The sequence below is a fragment of the Oreochromis niloticus genome, unplaced genomic scaffold (assembly GCF_001858045.2).
Source record: "Oreochromis niloticus isolate F11D_XX unplaced genomic scaffold, O_niloticus_UMD_NMBU tig00002041_pilon, whole genome shotgun sequence".
NCBI lineage: Eukaryota > Metazoa > Chordata > Actinopteri > Cichliformes > Cichlidae > Oreochromis > Oreochromis niloticus.
In genome coordinates this window covers 230,305-240,032 of record NW_020327543.1, presented here as the reverse complement: position 1 = coordinate 240,032, position 9,728 = coordinate 230,305, and the positions used below count along the sequence as shown (strand labels likewise).

The window sequence follows — 9,728 nt, the reverse complement described above, 5'->3', positions numbered from 1 at the left end:
AGTTTATGTGATTAGGCCAGAGGATGCTGAGGGCAGAGAGCGAGTTCTGCATCGTGACATGCTTCTTCCCTGTGGGTTCCTACCGGTTAACCTGCAATGTGACAGTCAGGATGTGCTAATCAGTTCGGTTCAACCTCTCATGAGAGCGGATGCAGGGAGCAACACAGAAGAAACTCAGCTGGAGGAGGAGTTGGAGCAAGACGAGGAAATAAACTTAACATCCAGCCAATTTCCTGACAATGGCTTGCTGGCGGATCAAAGGGATGTTCTGGGAGAACAGGAGGCGTCCCAGCCACAGTATCCTCTGAATCCTGGGGCACCTGAATTCATTCTAGATCTGACAGGATCAGAGAAAGCAAACGCTGAGGAGGTGCTCAGCCCAGCCCCGACATGTGGGAGGCCACAAAGGAGGAGAGTGCCACCGGCTTACCTCAGTGACTATCAGGTCGGCTACAAAGTCAATTGTAAGCATCACGGTTTCAAACTTTTTCCTGTCATTGCAGCAACAGATTGCTGGGTTAGTGCAATCTCTGTCAGGTGATAGTGACGGGGACATCACACTTTAAGCAGGGGTGGATGTAACCCAGTGTTAATTTGCTTATCTGAGATTGTGTGATATTCAGTATATATGTATATATCTGTATTGGGTGTTCAGTTATAAAATGTTCTTTAATGATTTTGAGTTTTTCTATTGCTATTGGTTTGCGGCTGCTTTACGACAGTCGACTGTGGTAGTACATCCTAGCGGGAGGGGCTATGAGCTCACATGGCTTGTAGCTGTGCCAGAGAGCAAGCTTGGGTGAGCTAGCGGGGAATTATCTCCTTCTGCAGTAGCCTTAAAAAGACTATTGTTTGATCTCCTGCCAGACGCCTCGTTGCTGTGTTACCTCGCTGATGCACTGCCTCGTTGCTGCGCTGCCTCGCTGCTGTACCGCCTTACTGCTGTGCTGCCTCGTTGTCGGGCTGTCTCGCGGGTGCCATTAAAGGATCGGCGGCTGCCATTCATTCATCCATCCGGACCTCGATTATTTGGACCGAAGTACTCACACACACACCCGCACTCAGTACCATATACTCTCTTTATTTTGCTGGCCAGCTAACACAATTACTTTGTTTTGTTTTTTATTCACAAAGACTACTCAAAGACATTTTGGTTAGTGTCAAATAGACACTCTGATTACAGACTGAGGAGGTTGTGATGTTACAACCCCAGGACTGAGAAAAAAAAGACTTTTTACACAAAATATTCATTTGCTACCTGGTTAGAAGTGGCCATTGATGAAAATATGTTTTTATTTCCTCTTGTCTTTGATTGTATTTCAGGGAAGTTCTAAGTTGTTCAGGTTGAAATATTTTCACTTAGAGTCGATTAAGTTTCCTTTGATGTATCAGTATCAAGCTGATGTTTAAGAGTGTATGTTAAGGACATATGTGCTCCAGTCCATCAATATTTTAAAGTGCTGGACATAGATGGTAAATTGCCATCAGACCCTAAATAAATTGTCCTCTGTGGTTATCCATATTGCTTCACTCATTCTTTTATGAGTAGACGTATTGGTTATACACGCACCATTTGCTGAGTGGAGAGAGAAGAGGGGAGCAGAAAACGTTGAACTTTTAGCAACTAAGTTTGTAGGACAAATTACAAACATACGATTTCAAGTGGTGTTTTGAGGATCTGTGTTTGTTCGTCAGAAAGTTTGCACGGTAAGTTTTATATCTTGGCGACTTTTTTTTTTCGAGATAAAAGCACCAGTTGATATTTAGACCAATGCTCGATAACCTAGCGCTAGCATGCTAGTTCAGCTGAAAGGCACGGGCAAACTTTTGAAATACTAAAAATGATCATCTGCGTCTTTTGTAAAAAGGTATTGGTCACATTAAGAGGCTATGTACTACATTGCAGAGTGCATAAGAATGAGCCTTGTTGTCTTTTTAAATGTGTTGGCGCCAATTGCAGTCAAACATTCACCACGTACTCTGCTTTCAAGGGGCATTTTTAATCGTGTGCACAATGCACCTGCACTTCAAGCTGCTTCTAAAGCTCTTGTTGCAGATTTAAAATGTGCGGTTTCATTATGTGCCCGCCATTTTCAAACAGTGAAAGAACTAGTGTCTCACTTAAATGATCATATTGCAGAGGGCAGGTCTGTGTCATGTCCAGTGAGTGGTTGTAAGCATGTGTTTACAAAAAAGTCATCATTTACTTCTCACATGTGTAGGAAGCATAAAGCATGTTCCCCAGATGGTATTGATGACATGTACAAGGAATCTCAACCTCAGCCCCCAAATGACAGTACAGAATATTCAGAAAACACACATGAAGCCATGCCATCTGCTAGTTCAGCCAGTGATATGCCAGAGAACGATAGTCAGTCTTATCTCAGAAACATGTGTCTCTTTTACCTTAAACTGCAAGGACAGCTGCTTATTCCTGCCTCTACTATACAGACTATTGCTGAGGAAATGCAGAATGTGCACGAATTGGGTCAAGCCTACAAAATAAATAAGGTAAGTTGTTTACTAAAAAATGAAATGAACCTATCAGATGAAGCAGTCACTAAAATCTGTGACTGCATTAAAGAGTCAGATTTGTTCTCTGCTAGCCATCAGGGACAACTAGGAACAACACACACCAGAAATCAAACATTCAAGAAAATGTTTAAATACACAGAACCCAAGAAGGTGCCACTGGGAATGGATGAAAACATGACAGAAAAATTTGCTTACTACATACCAGTGGGAGAAACTCTGAAGAGCTTTTTAGAGTCACAGTTATGGAGGGATACACAGTCACAACAGTTTGGGGGTCCTGATGTAGAGATTTTTAAGGATTTATATGATGGAAAAATTTCAAATGTCACCAGTTCTTTAATGAAAACCCTGAAAGCCTCAAACTGATTTTGTACCAAGATTCATTTGAGGTAGTGAATCCCCTGGGTTCTGCTAAAAAGACGCACAAACTTCTTGCAGTCTATCTGTCATTCAAAATACAGATAATATGTTTTTAGTCTTGTTGTGTGTTGAGAATGACTTCAAGCGTTTTGGAATGGCCAAAGTTTTTTCAGAGTTGTTGGCAGATCTGAAATCCTTGGAGACAGATGGAATAGATGTAGATGGAGAAACAGTTAAAGGAGGTCTTTACTGTATTGCTGGGGACAACTTGGGTTCTCATTGCATAGGAGGGTTTACAGAAAACTTCAGCTGCTCTCAATATTTTTGCAGGTACTGTGAAGTAACACGAAGTGAGTTTTATGCTGATCCGAATGCCTGTGGTCCTCCACGCACTCCAGAGACATATGACGCGGCTGTTGCTGATCTCCAGTCTGAAACTATCCAAGACGTCAGAGGAATAAAGGTAAACTCCATCTTCAATACCCTTCAGTCTTTTCACGTATCCCAGCCTGGTCTCCCACCTTGTCTGGGTCATGACCTCTTTGAAGGAGTTGTGTCATATGATCTAGCACTGTACCTGAAGAACATTATAAAAAATAAAAAATGGTTCACATACTCCCTTTTAAACAGACGCATTAAACAGTTTAAATATAAACGATCCGAAGCACTTACAAAGCCATGTACTGTCAAACCTGACGGATCCAAATTATCAGGGCAAGCCGTTCAAAACTGGAACCTTTTGAGATTGCTGCCAGTTTTGATTGGTGACAAAGTACAAAACCATGAGGATGAAGTATGGCAGTTAGCTCTCCAGTTGAAAGACATTGTGGATCTTATTTGTGCTCAGAGCATTTCCTTGTCCCAGATAGCATTTGCTGACATCTTGATCCAAGAATATTTGGAGATGAGAAAGATGTTGTTTCCTGGAATTCAACTTAAACCCAAGCACCACTATTTGCGCCATTATTCAGCACTGTTGTTGAAATTTGGTCCATTGATGAGGTTATGGACGCTTAGGTTTGAATGTAAACACAGTTATTTTAAAAGATGTGCCAGACACTTGAAGAGCTTCAAAAATATTTGTCAAACTTTGTCAACACGTCATCAGATGTATCAGGCTTATCTTTTAGCTGGGCAAGAATGCTGTGAACTGCTGCAAGTGAAGGAGAGCTGTGTGTTTTATCCCAACCTCTACAGTCACACTATTCAGCATGCAGTCAGGGAGTTAGCTTTTTCAGAAAGCAATACCACAGTTACCACAGACATTCAGTACAAGGGCACTGCATATAAAAAGGGACAGTTTCTTGTGTACAGAAATGACGAGTGTATGGAGTTTGGTGAACTTCTACTCATCTTGATTCAAAATGACACATCTGTGTATGTTCTAATGGATATCCACAAAGGCATCTTCCTCTCAGAATACCATCTGTATTCTGTGACAAAGGACAGTCTTGGGTTACAGTGTATCAAAATTAATGACCTGCCTGATTTCTATCCTTTGGTATCATACATTCTTGAAGGATACCGAGTCATTCCACTAAAGCACAGTATTGTGGCAAAATAATGTCCAACTAATAGCTCACTTCTCACTGTAAATAGTTTAACATTAATATAAGTGTTACCTGATCCATACCCTGCTCCATTACGTGTATGAACTGTATGTGATTTTCTATTTTGTTTGGAGGTGGCATTTCTTCTTCAGTGCAAGTATGAGTGACTCAGAGCGAACCTTCCTAGATGTCGCCATCACGGAAGTCCTACCAGAACTTCAAGCGGTGAACAAAAACATCCTGGAAGAGCACTTGCAGTCCATTGGAGTTGAGACAAGTGATGATCTACTCTTCGTAACGGAGGCAGATTTGATGACAGTATTAAGACCTGTACAAGCAAGAAAGCTTCTTTCTGCTTGGAAACAGAAATGTAAGTAAAAACAACAGACAACTCTTCAAAATAAAAAGTAGAGATGGTCATGGACAGGCATACAGTGTGAATCATAATTGTATTTTTGTTTTTTGTAATTTAAAGACCAAACTCCAGAGAACAGCTCACTGTCATCTGTGGAAGCCTCATCCACCCAGTCGCTGTCATTGCTCTCTATTTCACCCCAAAGTCTATCGTCGACCTCCTCCAGCAGCCCAGGATGTGACATACATTGGGATGACAACTTTGAAATTCCATGGAGTAAACTTCCTGCAGAAGTGATGCATTTTCTGGAGAGGGGGAAAAGGCCTCGCCCAAAACTGAGGAGGCAAATGGTCCGGATTGTTGTGACTGAGATGATGGAAAAATGCCCTCATGTAGGTAGAAAACATTCAGTTGACGTTGCAAAAAAAATGGTGGCAAAATATCCCAATTCTCTGCAAGATGTAATAGAGGGTGATATTGTTGGCACAGACTACCTTTCCCTTGTCAAACAGTTGCAGAACAGAATTGAAAATGTAAGGCGCACTTCAACACCCAAAATAAGAAAAAGAAAACATCAGACTGACTCAGACCACACAGACGAGATCCCTTTGGAAGAAAGAGCAGCAATGCAGGATACATACGGGTGCATTAAATGGAATGTAGAATTTCTGCCTCTTGAAGAAACTCCAGAGAGCCAACAGCAAAAGATGGAAAAACTCAAGGTGATGTTCTGATGAACTTGGCATGTCTGTCCACTTCAAGGAACTTACTGGGATTGACCTCAAAGAGACATTCACACGAAATTTGGATTTGAAGGGGAAAAGGCTTCTGGACTACATGACCACAGTTGCTGTCAGCAAAAGCAAGGCGTTCCTTCAGGCTTATGCAAGGCTTCAGAGGATGCGGGGACCGCAGAGTGGCTGCTCAGATGATGTGAAAGAGATGGTCCTGCTTCTGCTCAGCTACTTTGAAGAGAAGGAGGAGTCCATGCTTTTCTGTGTTGAAGATACATGTCTGGCAGATGAGGTACAACTGGAGCAAGTGCCTCTGACACCCACTATTATTGTGTGTGGTAAGTCTGTTTCATAGCTCTCTCTCTCTTTTTTTTTTAAGTGCACTTTTTATAGAATGTCATGTGACTGCCGTGCTTATTGATATACCCTGTTAAATAATTTGTTCACAGGACAGTCCTGCTATTCCTCAAGAAGATACATGCTGAGTATTGATCGGAACCTCGTCAGCACAAACATAGCCTCCTTCATTTCTGCACTGTGCCTCATGTTCGGGAGCTACTACAATTTTAACATCCATTATCCATCTGAGCTGGCTTCCACTCTAGAGTTTCTTCAGAGGTGAGCAAATATGGCTTTGTTATTTCTCATAACTGAGACTCTGGGATCTGGAGTCTCGCTTTGTTGTGGTTGGAGTCCAGGTCTGGCTCTGAGTCTCGGTCGGGTTTGGAGCCATATTCAGTGTGTGTGTGTTTGTTTGTTTGTTTTAATAAAATATCAGTCTGAATCCGGGTCCAAGCCTGGCCGAGACTTAGGGCTAGACCAAAAGTTAGCTGACGTCTGACTACCTATAACCTTTGCTTTGGATTTTAAAAAATGCTAGTGTGGTATATCACTGCAAAAGACACTTGTGAAGGGTGCCAATACTTTTGACCATGCATTGTTCACTTCCCCACAGCATATTGGTTATACTTTGTCTTGATAGAGCCTGTGCTGACCAGCTAGCACCAGTGGCAGTGGTTCCCACGTGCTTCAAACAGTCCATTATTGTTCCTGTTCCAAAGAAACAACAGCCCGCTTGCCACAATGACTACCGTCCAGTAGCACTGACTTCAATTGTGATGAAGTGTTTTGAAAGACTGATGAGAGATCATATCACTTCTTCACTTCCTGCCACCATCGACTCACTTCAGTTTGCTTACCGGACTAATCGTTCCACAGACGATGCCATATCTCACCTGCTCCACACATCCCTGAGTCACCTGGAAACTGGCAGAGGGAATTATGTTAGGATGCTGTTCGTGGACTACAGTTCAGCATTCAACACAATAATTTCCTCTAAGCTTTTCACCAAGTTGACGGATCCTCAACTTCCTCACAAACAGACCCCAATCAGTGAGGGTGGGAAAACAAGTCTCCCCCTCCATCTCACTCAGCACTGGAGTGGCTCAAGGCTGTGTTCTAAGCCCCCTGCTGTACTCACTGTACACTTATGACTGTGTAGCCACATCAGACACCACCTCCATTGTCAAGTTTGCTGACGACACTGTTGTTGTAGGCCTGATCTCCGACAACATCGAGACGGCCTAACTGGAGGAGATTAGGAACCTGGAGAACTGGTGCCAGGAGAATAACCTCCTCCTAAACATCAGCAAGACTAAGGAGCTGATCGTGGACTTCACTACAAAGCAGGCGAGGAATTACAAACCCCTCATCATCAGTGGCACGCCAGTGGAGAGAGTGGACAGTTTCTGATACCTGGGTGTCCACATCACTCAGGACCTGTCATGGTCCTGTCACATCAACACCCTGGTTAAGAAAGCCCGTCAGCGTCTCTTCTTCCTCAGAAGACTTAGAGACTTCCATCTGCCACTGAAGGTGCTCAAGAACTTTTACTCCTGCACCATCGAGAGCATCCTGACGGGAAACATCTGCACCTGGTTTGGGAACAGCACCAAGCAGGACAGACGAGATCTGCAAAGAGTGGTGCACTCGGCCGAACGCATCATTCAATCAGAGCTCCCTGACCTGCTGTCCATCTACACCAAGCGGTGCAAGTCCAAAGCTAGGAAGATTATGATGGACCTCTCCCATCCCAACAATGGACTCTTCTCACTGTTGAGGTCTGGGAAGTGCTTCCGCTCCCTTAAGGCCAAAACAGAGAGAATGAGGAGGAGCTTCTTCCCCCAGGCTATTCGGGCCCTGAACTATAAGACTGGACTCTCACACACATCACATTAACACACGCACCACCACACATTTCCTATAATTTATAATCTTTATAATCTCTTTCTGCTATTTGCACATTTTTTACTGTAAATTTCTAAGTTAATTTGTAAATTTTGTAGTAACCTGTAAATTGTAAATACTGTAAAACTTTTTTCTGTCATTTAACCCTTTAAGACCTACCATAGAACCAAGTCCGCCAGAGCTTATATTATATTTTTACATGCTGTAGTGCCAATTTTGGGAGCATTTCAAGTTGATATACATCAATATAACCATTATAGCCCAAATTTTAAGAATATGTATGCATTAAGTGCATAGTAATTACATAAATTGCAAAAAAGTGCAATAAACTACAAAAAAATTGAAAATTGTTTTTGTTTTTCTAACATATATTTCTAGTTAGAGAAATTTAAGAGGCTTATCCCTCAAAACTGTAAATACAAAAAAGTTGCACAAACTAGTTTACCACCACAGGAAATTTATTTGAAGTGTCTTCATAGTTTTACTTTTGAAATACACCAATTTTTATATACTGCAGGAAAAACGAAAATAAATATTATAGTGCAAATTTGTAAAAAAGCAGCATATGCATCAAAATAAACAGTTTCCAGCAGTGCAATTCGAGTTCTAAGCATCCCAGAAACGACACAGAAACTCATAAAGTCAAAGATAACTTTTAAAAACACCAGTATAGGCTCTGAGGCCCTGATAGTAAAAAAAACTACATTTCCGCGAAAATGACGTCACTTCCGGTTTCGGGCAGGTAATGGCGGACATGCGAAAGTTCGCGCTGACGTCTATTCCAACGTAGGAAGTGTTATGAACAGCTGATCGGATCGGCAAAACGTGTTTCTGGAATATTATGTTTTTATTTCTGCAAGCGCTTTTATGCAGTTTTTGCAAAGCTATATGTGGAAGAAAACCATGACCTAGGACAAGCTGATGGCATAAGATGTAAGTACAACTTCTCCGGTTTCATATGTAAAAAAAAATATTGCTCTAGCTTACATGGTTGCAGAGCTACCGGGATTTAAAAATAGTTACGCAAAACGGAGTGTGCCCGCTCCGACCGGTTTTAAAGGGTTAATGGTCGGGCATTGTACAGCTACAAGCATTTCACCCCTATGTCATACTGTGTATAGTTGTGTGTGTGTGTGTGTGTGACAAATAAAATTTGAATTTGAATTTGAACACCTGGCTTATAGCATTCTGTCACACTTGACTACGCCACACACTTCGAGCCCTGCATCTGCTACATATACATGTCCTGAGGTGACGCATGAAACAACAGATCTCCCCTCCAGCCGCTCACTAGATATCTCTCAAGTCCAGCTGGTGGCTCCACGACAGGTTAAAGATCCACCTGTGCTTGGGGGGAGAGTTCGGAATCATTGTCTGTTGATGAGTGGCAGGAAGCCATGCATAAAGAAGAGTGGCATTCTCCTAGAAAACCAAGCTGAGGAGATTTTGATGCATCTGAGAGGCAGGGCAAAAGATGTTGTGAAATTTGGTGTGAGGAATGGTGGAATTGATGTCCAGCATAATCCAGAAGCTATCTACAGACTTCTGCACAAACATTTTAGTTCCACCCAGTGCTCGTCTGTGCCCCTGGCTGACTTTTATTCCACTCCGCCAAAGGACTGGGAGGATCCATATGACTATTGGCTGAGGCTGAACAAGGCTGCTGATGTTGTTGGTCACTGTCTTAAGGAGCAGGGTAAATCTTTTGAGAACTCTGGTGTGGAGGTTGCACTCATGTTCATCAGACACTGCCCCTGCAGAGACTTGGCTCTTTTATATTTAGAACCAAAACATGTGATAAATGGTCAGCTCGTGAAGTTCAGGAGGTACTGGATGAGTATCACCTGGGTAAGGGGTTTGTTAAGATTCAGAAGTTAAGGAGAGATATACTGGAAATCCAAATAACAACACTGGTCCGGCCGGGTGTAGTCAGACGATAGTTTTTTT

General features: G+C 42.4%; 1 long non-coding RNA gene across 1 annotated transcript; it reads left to right on the top strand.

The window, feature by feature from the left end:
• Window positions 1–1,623: 1,623 nt before the first annotated feature.
• Window positions 1,624–5,028, top strand: LOC102076480 (uncharacterized). Its single transcript, XR_002061437.2, has 5 exons — window positions 1,624–1,707; window positions 2,452–2,511; window positions 3,226–3,358; window positions 4,580–4,815; window positions 4,921–5,028. It is a non-coding gene; the product is annotated as an uncharacterized LOC102076480 (long non-coding RNA).
• Window positions 5,029–9,728: the final 4,700 nt, after the last annotated feature.